General features: G+C 41.0%; 1 pseudogene; it reads right to left on the minus strand.

Moving 5' to 3' along the window:
• Positions 1 to 3,024: 3,024 nt before the first annotated feature.
• Positions 3,025 to 4,361, minus strand: LOC145414554 (uncharacterized; annotated as a pseudogene).
• Between the last annotated feature and the right edge of the window lie 6,773 nt (positions 4,362 to 11,134).

Below are 11,134 nucleotides of genomic sequence, written 5' to 3' on the forward strand. Positions count from 1 at the left end.
GCAAGGGTTTGAAATCAGCTGGACAGTTCTCGAGCCATAGAGATTCGTGGTAAGACAAGAGGGCATCAGCAAGGGTCGGACCAAGGGGATTGCCCATGGCTATTATTAAATAAGAATGTCTAATCCTTCACAACAAGAGATAGAAGTTCATGGAAGTCTTTTCGGGCAGAACCATTAACTTTGTTACTCTCCTTGTACAATTGGTCAGTACAAATTTTTGCTGTTTCATTAAGCTGTATATTAGTAAACAGGGATTTAATATCAAAGGATGCCATGGTACAAGTGTTGAATATTATTTTACTGATTTATGTTGCAAAAGAGAAAGAATCTTTAACTGTATATGTATCATTAGTGCTTGGAGTAAGCAGGGGAAAGAGGAACTTTGCTAGTTTGTAATTCACAGTGCCTATCGCAGAAGGGATGTGATGAAGTGGGCAGTTAGGCTTTTGTATTATACGAAGTCCATATAAAATACCTGGACGGGGACGAGAGACATAGAGCTGTGTATAAAACTGATCATCTATGACCCCTCTTGATTTAAGTGTTCTGAGATAATTGCTGATGTTGTCTTCATTTTTTTTAGCAACAACGGGAATATATCATCAGTTACTGTTTGGAATGTAGTGGTATCAGACAATATATCGAACATTTTACAGTTATAATAATTTCTATCCCAAAGTACAACTCCATTGCCCTTATCAGGTTTTAGTACACCTATTGAATGATCCTGTTTCAGTGGCTGGAGGGTAGCACATTCATCAGTACTAACAGTACTACTGGGAGAATTCGTAGCGTAAAATGTTGAAAAAGCTGGGTGTTTTAAAGAATACTTAAAAATCTCGATTCACCCGTTTTTATGTGCATAAAACAAGTGACATGATAGTTTCTTAGTAAGAAGTTCAAGAGGTAAAAAAAAAAAAAAAAAAAAAAAGTCAGGCTTACACGGTGGAAGTGCAAAACAGAGACGTTTACGAAGTAAGGATTCTTCACTGGGATCAAGAACTCTGGAAGAAAAATTATGTAGCACTTTTGAGGAAGGCAGACCGTCTGAACTGACATAACCTAGTTTTTGCAGCTTCCAATTTTGAGTGTATTTGGCACGAGAAATTGAACTAGAGGTAGGCTAGTACGTTCAAATGAGGTTCGTAAGGTGTACAAAATCAAGGAAGTTCACAGTCTTTCTCAGTGATAAAATAGCTCCATTTAGATTATTTTTTAATTTGGCAGTTCTACGGGTTTAAATTTTTATTTCATTATGGAGGAATTTTCCCTGGCAATTTTGATATAATCTAAAGGAGTGGACTCTATCATTATAAACCCTGAAATTCAGGAATGAAGGACTTAGACTGAGGGATTGGCAAGTGGTAAAGAAACCCAATTCAAAGTTCAGCTTTATGAAGCTTATAATCCAGGCACTCGGCAATCTTGTAGAAATGGAGTGCAGGTAGTCCATGACGTCTTAATAATGACGTAGCCACACTTTTTCCGAGTGGGAAGCGAAGTCTAATATCCGAGCTTTGGGATGAACATCTTGTTTATTTATCGGGAATTTTTCAGCTTTAGCCATCATCAGCCTAAAATAATAATAACAATAATAATAATAATAATAATATATATCATAGATGTACCATAGAGAATAAATGACAATGAAAATTATATTTCTCAAGTAAACTTACAAATTTATAATGAGAAAAATAAAATGGAAAGGATATGCCTTACCATTTGACACATAGGTCTGCAAAAAGGAAATATATAATGGTAAAAGAAAAAAACATGTTTAACTGTTATAATGCTCAACATGACTTAAAGAGTCAAAATTATGCTTTAAGGAAAATGGCAGAAAAGTGAAGTGCAGGAGTCACAGATATTCAAGGTTGGCGTGTGGACGCGGGTGAGGTGAGTTTCTGTTACTGGTCTTCATGTGTCGTCACAGGAAGTGTGGAGAATGGAGAAATCACTTGTATACATTGGGTGGCCTGAGGCTTTAGTGTTCACGGATTGCTGAATAGCCGGGTTTCAATAGAGGGAGACCCGTTCTGTGTGGCCATTCACAGTGCTCAGAAATCCCGGTGGCGAGATGTCGTTTGGTTTGACCAATATAAGTAGAATTACATCTACTGCACTTAAACCTGTACACCGCCGATGCCATCAGATAATTGTTGGTACGGTCCTTGAACTTGAAGTGGTTGGAAAGCACTGTTGATGCTTGATGGTTTAAATACTATCCACAATGATACCTGTGAATATTATTCAGAGATGAATTTCCTGGTTCTTTTCTTTACTCCAAAGGAACGAGCTTCCAAAAAAGAGGTTACAAAATAAACAAGAGCTTTTGGAGCAATTTGACTGTAGGGGAGGGGACATTATTTTGTTTAATCTTTTTCCTCTGTGTATTTCAATGAAGTGTAAGTGAAAACCGTTTAGTTTTAACATGTTTCGTAAATTATTTAATTTCAAGTGAAAGAATTTGTAAGTTGGACTAATGTTTAATGCTCTAGTTACCAAAGTGTATATCAGGTTCTGTTTAAATTGCACGGTGATGTTGGAAGTGAATTTAATTGTCAAACCAGTGTATGGAAGCTAACGATAGATGGAGGTGCTAAATGAGTTATTAATTTTTTCATCAAGTGTATCCAAAAATGGTAGTTTATTATTTTCCTCTACATAAGATGTACAATGAATGTTCACGTGTTTAGAATTGGGGTAATTTAAAAACGGGGAAACATGGTTAGGTGAATTAAAATTTACAAATATGTCGTCAACACAGCGTCTCTAAAGCAAGTGTTTGATATCAGCTGGACAATTCTCGAATCATCAAGATTAATGGTAAGACAATTGTACTGGATAATGAAAGTTGCCATGCCGTTAAACCTTTAGGCTTTATTCAACTTCAAGGAAGCACATCCATCTGTAAAACAGAAAGGTTACAATTACAAACATAAGAATAAACAAAAAGGGTTTCCTCATAAATCTCACTACATTCACCCCATCCATTATACATTGACATCACTGCAAGGCCAAGGTTCACACATAATCAAATAGATACTTTGGTCTTTTTACACAGGTTGAGCATCTTGGAACAGGGGCAACATAAGCTGGTGGTCCGGGGAGAGTGGGATCAACGGATGCTGGTAACTTAGGTGCTGTAGTCTCCTGTGTAAGTAATGGTCTGTCGACTGGTGGAGTGTCTGGGGTGCCATCATGTGAAAATCCTTCTTGGTGTTGGGGCATGACTGGATCACTTGGAGAATGCTTGTCAGGTGGTGCTGCAGTTTTGAACATTGCTCCCTCAGCAGACCCAGGGGCTTGATCGTGTGTTAAGTGAGTAGCAGGTGTTCCTCGAGGGGCCAGATGTCTCAGTGACACTGTTGTTCCCTGGCCGTTCTGAAATCGAATATGAGCATATTCAGGGTTACCTTCAAGTAGCTCGACCTCCTCCACATATGGCCCAAATTTATTCGTGTAGCTGTGGCATTTCATGAAGGCAGTGCCACGATGTGTCAGCCAGGATGGAATGGAACAACCATTCGTTGATCTCCTGGGATGGCAAAAGATGCACTCATGGAGTGTCTCATTGGTAGCTGTACGTAATAGGCTACGAATGCAATGGAGAGCATCTGGGAGCACTGTCTTCCACATGGTGATCTTGAGGCCTTGTGACTGGAGTGTTATTGATATAGTCTTCCAAATTATCCCATTGTATCTTTCAACCTGTCCATTCCCCTGAGGATTGTAATGCGTAATATGGCTACAAGTTACTCCATGTCTGTGTATAAATGACTTCAGCTCTTCAGACATGAAAGACTGACTTCTGTCGGAATGGATATACGCAGGCATTCCAAAAAGGGCAAACATTTGACGAAGGCAGCTCATAACCGTAGCAGATCTCATGTCACTGTAGGGAAAGACAAAAGGAACCTGCTGAATTCTTCGATCACAGTCAACATATAGTGATTCTTGTTAGAAGTAGGTAATGGGCCCTTGAAATCGATATTTAGTCTTTCAAAAGGCTGAGTGGCTTTAATCAACTGACTTTGGCAGGTTGTGTAGAATCGCGGTTTCATTTCCGTACATACAAGGCAAGAGGCTGTCATAGTCTTGATGTCCTCAGTCGAATAAGGCAAGTTCTTGCTATGTACAAAATGAATCATGCATGATACACCAGGGTGGCACAATGAGTCATGTAGTTCTGCCAGTGCACTAGGGCTTGTGGCTGAGCAGTGAATCCTGGAGAAGGTACCAGCAGCACAATTATCTGATCATGGTTGATACAAGATATCATAAGTATAACATGACAACTCAAGATGCCACCTGGCAATTTTGCCATTCTTGATCTTTCCAGCTTGTTTTCTGTTAAACATGAACGAAACTGATTTCTGGTCAGTGATCAGTTTTAAGTGTCTGCCCAGCAAGAAATGTCTCCACTTAACCAATGCCTCAACTATGGCACAGGCATCCTTTTCAGTTGATGAATGCTTGCGTTCACTGCTTGTCAGTGTCCTCAAAAAGAATGCAACTGGTCTGTCATTTTGACACAAAGTAGCAGCAATTGCATGTGCTGATCCATCTGTCTCGAAAATGAATGGAGAAGCATCATCCACTGCCGAGATCACAGCCTCAGCAATTTCCTGTTTGAGGCCTTCAAAAGCTGCCACAGCAAGAGTGTTGAGTGGAAAGCTGTACACCTCGACTAGTGGTTGAATCTTCTCTGAGAATCTTGGTATCCACCTGGAGTAATGAGAAAACATTCTCAGGACTCTACGAAGTGAAGACATGTCTGTAGGAACTGGCAGGTCTAGCAGTGGTTGTAGACGTTCTGAATCAGGCTTGATATTTCCATCAGCAATGGTATAGCCTAGAAGATTGACAGATGTCTAACTGATTGTGCATTTGTCTTCATTGAAGGTCAAGTTGTAGTGATTAGCAGCTTCCAATGAACTGACTCAAGTATTTATCATGTTCAGCTAGAGTTTGCCTACATACTGTGACATCATTATACTGTATGCATATGTGTCCTGAATGTTTTCTTCTTTGATGATACCATCAATGACTCTTTGGAAGGCTGCTACGCCATTTGTTACACCGAAAGGTACGCATCTAAACTTATATAATCCTCCCCAGGCTTCAAAAACGATATAGGGCTTGTCCTCTTTTTGACTGGAATCTGATGGTAGGCACCTCGCAAGTCGAGTGTACTGAACACTTTGTAACGGGCACCTTTGCCTACCAAGTCATCAATGTTTGGTAGCGGGCAAGCATCCAGCAGGGTGATGCGGTTGATAGTTTGTGAATAATCAATCACCATGCGTTTCTTGTGGTTTTCACTACTGATGACCAATACCTGAGCTCGCCATGGTGACACATGTGGCTCTATGATTCCTTCTGCGAGCAGCCGGGAGACCTCAGACTCAATAAAGCGAGCATCAGACTCTGAATGACATCATGACTTAACAGCTACTGCTCTGCCCTTGGGTGAAAGATTACTGAAGAGGGCAGGGGCAGGAACATTCATACTGGTCAAGCCACAGACAATGAGGGGTGATCGAGTTCCACCGAACTTGATATTAACATCAGAGTACTGATCCAAGATATCATGCCCGAGTATGACATCAGCACAGATCTCCGAGTACTAACAGTCGTACATCTTGATGTGCATGAGAATGAAGCATAATATCAACAATCTATGGCCAAGAACTGTCAACCGCAAGTTAGTGGAGGTCATCAAGATTACTCCTTTAGAAGGTAGTAGTTTCCACTTTTGCTCTTTTATCAGCATATAGCTAACAAAACTCTGGGAGCCGCCAGTGTCGAGTAGGGCATCAACCACCTCACCATTCACCTCAGCAAATACTGTAGTTTTGGACAGGAATCGAGGCGATGCAGCTGAGGCGGCAGCAAGGGTGGCAGCAAATGAAGCAGATTTGTTGGTTGATCAGCAGACTTTAGCAAAATGTCCAGTTTTGCCACAAGAAATACATTTCGCATCTCTAGCTGGACAACTACTCCTAGGATGCCTTACGAGACCACAGAAGAAACAGCTCGTAGAGCTGCTGCAGAGGTTTCTTGTTCAGTACTTGAAGTCTCTGGTGATGATGACATTTCTGCTGGTATTGGATCAGAGGTAGGAACAGCTGAATTGACAGGGTAGTTGGTCCGCGAGTATGATTCAGACTGCTTCTGTGCTGCTTCCAGAGCAGCAGTATGTTGGTGTGTATGGTGAGTGAAACAACACTTATATTGCCTACATTACTGTGTGAAAACCAATATACTCTTGTACTACATATAAATTCGTACCAAACAGATAAATATCTACCTAGTCTGAGTGGTTTGGAATAGTTACCCCTCCCATAGATAACATCCTCTATGGGACTGGGGAACATGGTGCCAGGTGATGTACCTGTACAGGCATTTTTAAGCTCAGGTGAGCAATTTCTCTTTGAATTTTCGATGTTTCTCATAAAAAGCGGAGGTTTTAGCCCCCCCCCAAAAAAAAAAATTGAAAATCTGCCGGGAATGGGGGAGGTTATTGGTGAAAAATCTGCCGGGATGCGGTGGGTTAAGAGTGGCCAGATGTTGCCATCTCTCTCTCTTTCTCTCTCTCTCTCTCTCTCTCTCTCTCTCTCTCTCTCTCTCTCTCTCTCTCTCTCTCTCGCTCTCTCTCCACCGTTTTTTTTTTTTCCCACTAATTCTTGTGTTTTTCCTTTACTGCACCATTTTTTTATTTCTTTTTTCTCTCCACTACTTCTCGTGTTATGTTTTTCCTTACCTTACCCTCTTCTTCTACTGGTCACTTCATCAACCGTTATGGAGTCTGCCACAATGACAGCTGCATATATACTAATTGGCAGGATTCATGTCATCTTGTCATTTGCACATATTAATCCATTTGCGCTTTAATTCAACGTCTTTGGGAAGTGTATGAATTGTAATATTTTCACCCTTTACATGTAGAGAGTGGCAGCCAAAAACTGCAAAAGTATTGGGCATTCTGCACTAAAGAATATTACAAATTGTCAGTTGGCCCTGAAATTAGTATGGTTCACCACACAAACAAAATAGATTTCCCACTAATGTGTACGCTGCATTTTACATGCCTGGACTGACCTCTACTGACACGTACTAGCCTCAAGCCATCCTTTCTTTGACATCATGCCACCTGAGACCCACCTCTTACACCAACCTGTAAAGGTTTAGCATGTTGGTGGGTTGACCTGTTCTTTTCTGCTGGCCTTGAACGGTACAGTATATCAGAAACGTCAAAGTTGGTACAGTGCATCACGTCTACCTGACTGTTTACCACATTTTTTGTTCATTACCATACTCCAAAACCAGAGGTGACCACTGGTTATGCAGGAGCCTAATCCAAGTTGTATGACACAGGTGTTGCACTCTCTGGATGTTTCTCTATGTTTATACACACATGCACCTAACTTGTGAAAATCATGACAGTACCCTCTCAATCAATGCTCCATACCAAAGTTACACAGAAAAAATGGGTCATTTGTCTCTGTATGATTTTTTTTTTTTTTTTCACGTGTCCGACTCTGGGCAAAGGTTTCAGGGTCTATCCCAGGGCATATCCTTAAGGCCCAGTAGTCCTCCTACATCTCCACAGGTCACTACTTTGGCGCTAACATCCACCGTCCGTATTGAATACATGTTAGGGCGTGTATTGGCTTTAAAGGAGGTGTTTTTACATGTCAGAGGGTCTTCTGGTAGGTCAGCAAAGCCTACTTTTTTATGAAATTAAAATTCTGAAACTGTTCCCTTCCCCTGCAGGGATTTGAATCAGGGTCTAATAGGACTGCAGGCCACCTCTCTACCAATTGAGTCACTGCTTCCCCCAGCTCCCCCCAAAAAAAAGTTAGCCTATGCTGATTTTCGATTTATGTCGGAAATCCAAGATGGCCACAAAGATGGCCACCAAACGGACCCTTGGGACAATATTTCGAGCTGGGTACATGAAAATTTGTTTACTAGACACCTTGAGGATTACAAAAAACTAAGTTAGAATAGAATATCTGTGAGGTGCATGGTGACCCCATCTTCCTACTAGACTATTTGACCCCAAGTAACTAAGTTGCTGTATTATTAAGTGGGCAGTTATCTTACATCAGCCAGTCTAGTGTCCTGCATGTGTATGTTGCCGTACCGCCGGACTATTTCAAGTTCTGAAATGTAGAGAATTTGTTGTATAACGTCTGAAAATGTATAGAGGGTAGTGAAATCTGATGAGGTGGGTTTTGAAAAGGTTTTGCGTCCCGCCGTTTTGCTCAAGGTCGCAAATATTTCAGGAACTTAGGCTTCCTAAATTTTCAGTTTAACGTTGGTAAGTTTTGTTAGGATGGGTAAGCTTTAGTTTTGGTGGGACAGGTCTGTCCAGAGTTTGTAGACAAATCTTGGTGAAAAACTGTTTTCCTGAAACAATTGTTCTGGTTAAATGGATAGACAGACGGGCTAAATATTATTAGGTGAATGAATGGAAAGATACAAAAAGATAGGACATGCATGAATTTGTAGGGAATATTATTGTTGTCATTGATGGTTGTGATGGTCGTGGTGGTGCTGTTGTTCCTGCTGTTGTTGGCAATAATAATCGTAGCAATGAAAATAATATTAATAATACCAATGATAATAATAATAATAATAATATAACAGGAGGTGTATTGGTCTCTGACAAGGTTATGTGTTGGAAAAAAAAAAAAATAATAATTCTGCTATTATCTTAACGTTCTCCCTACGTGTCAAGTGGGGTTGGTGGAGGATTAGTGCCCCTCCCTGTAAAACAATTAACTCTAAGCCCTTGGCCACCCCGTTTGGGATACATGGCGTCTGGCAATGAATGAATGAATGAATGAGTAAGGGAAAAGGATAGAAAAGAAGGCTTCCCCTCATCCAAAACAATTAGGCTCAACGAGAAAGAAAAAAATGTGCAAAAACTCCAATTTTTTAAGAAAAAAAAAATTCCATGAACATTTTTATAGGAGAGGCAAGGGAGGAATGACTATGCATTATGTACTCAGTTCATCAGATCTGTAAACATGCAAACACGATTGCCGAATGTTCTTATTATTAAGTAAATCTCTCAGTCATCAGAATACACTTCATCCTGGAAATGGAACTGGCATAAGCAAAACACTTGCTGAATGGATCCGATTGTATCTGTTCAGCTTTCACTGGCGTGTGGGCAGTAAGGTCCTTGCTGGATGGTTCCGATGGTGTCCGCTTAGTTTTCACCGGCGTGTAGGCAATCATTTGCCAAAAATTTTCATGCTTCATTGTGAAGCACGGGATGGGTTTAGGAAGCTAAAAATTGCATTGTCAGGTGCGTGAGACGTTTCTTTCTTTTCAGTTTGGTAAGAAGAAAATGATTTTCAAAATTAGAAAAAATGGTTCCGGATCCGACCCCTGGGTCGGGACGATTTCTGGACCCACGGCCATTGACGTATTTCAGCCACCTACCCAGCCCAGGGCCTTTGACTGATTTTGATGAAAAAACAATAGGCTTCCAGGGTTTATGGATAACTACCTTCTGATTTTTTTTTTTCCAGAACGATTGGTGCAAAACTGTGACCTGTAGACAGACACACATAAATGAAACTGCCATAGGCAGAGCGCTTGCGGGATGGATCCGATTGTGTCTGGTTAATTTTCACCGGCGTGCAGGCAGTTACAGTATTTTGCGAAAATGTTCGCGCACCATTGCAAAGCACAGAGTGGGTTTAGGAAGCAAAAATTTTCATTGTCAGGTGCACCAGACGTTTCTCTCCAGTCTGATCAGAAAAAAAATCGATCTTCGAAATTTGAGAAAATGGTGCCAGGGTTAGCCACTGGGTCCATATGATTTCCGAACCCACGGCCATTGATGGGTTTCAGCCGCTACCCAACCTAAAGCTTTTGACCGATTTTGATGAAAAACAATAGGCTTCCACGGTTTGTGGACATCTGCCCTCTGATTTTTTTTTTTTTTTTTCCAGAACGCTTGCCACATAATTATGACCTGCAGAGAGACAGACAGACAAACATACGGAATTTACCAACATGCTTACCGAATCTTTCAATTCCGGCAAGCAACAAGTATATGGAACTGAATAACATGCTTGCTGAATCTTTCGATTTCAGCAAGCAATGAACTGCCGTAGGCAAAGCGCTTGCTGCATGGACTGGATTGGAATTTGGATGTAGACCTGGAATGGAACTGAAGATGGTAGCGGGGTTTAGGGGAGATCCGTTGAGAATTGACGGAGGTATGAATTTTTAAAAATCTGACCCATGATTTCCTTCCTGGTCTCTCTCTCTCTCTCTCTCTCTCTCTCTCTCTCTCAAGTATGCGTCAATAGGGACACCATTTCTTGTAAATTACAAGACTGAGCCACGCTAGAGCAGCCTGTATTAACCCACCTTCTTCCCATATCTGACCTGTAATCTTTAAAACGCAACGCGTCCAGGCATTCGAAATGAAGAGGCTTGATTCTGATTTCCTTTTAGTTGATTTATTCAGTCAGCACTGAATTTGGGAATTTATAGCCTTAGGATATTTCAATATTTAATATAAAATATACGCGCAAAATCATACACTAGGTTCCAATTGTGTTCTAGTTGGTTGATGGTAGAAATTCTCTCTCTCTCTCTCTCTCTCTCTCTCTCTCTCTCTCTCTCTCACACACACACACACACACACACACACACACACAAAAATATATATATATATATATATATATATATATATATATATATATATATATATATATATATATATATGGAGCCTCTGTTGTACAGTGGTAGAGTATGCGTTACGTACACGGGTGAACCAGGGTTCGCGCCCCGCAGGGTAATAAACTTTGGGAGTGCTCACCCGGCCACGTACTGCATTGTCAGACAAGGGGTGCTGTGGTTGAACCAGTGTCGCTTACTATAAAAGTATGCTTGCACCCAGTCGGCTTGCGCGGGCCGATTACATTTGGTTCACGACTTCACACACATCCAAAGCCACTCCAACACTACAATTACACTTACAAGCACTTCTCACTCTACATACAATCTCTACCAGACAGCCTAAGCCACTTGGTAGAGATACATTGGCTGTATCGTCCCAACTTCGGTCGGGATAGGCCGGTCCTGCAGTGGATACTCA

This window comes from Coenobita brevimanus, chromosome 100 (genome assembly GCF_032717465.1).
Source record: "Coenobita brevimanus isolate Jiangsu-jjx chromosome 100, ASM3271746v2, whole genome shotgun sequence".
NCBI lineage: Eukaryota > Metazoa > Arthropoda > Malacostraca > Decapoda > Coenobitidae > Coenobita > Coenobita brevimanus.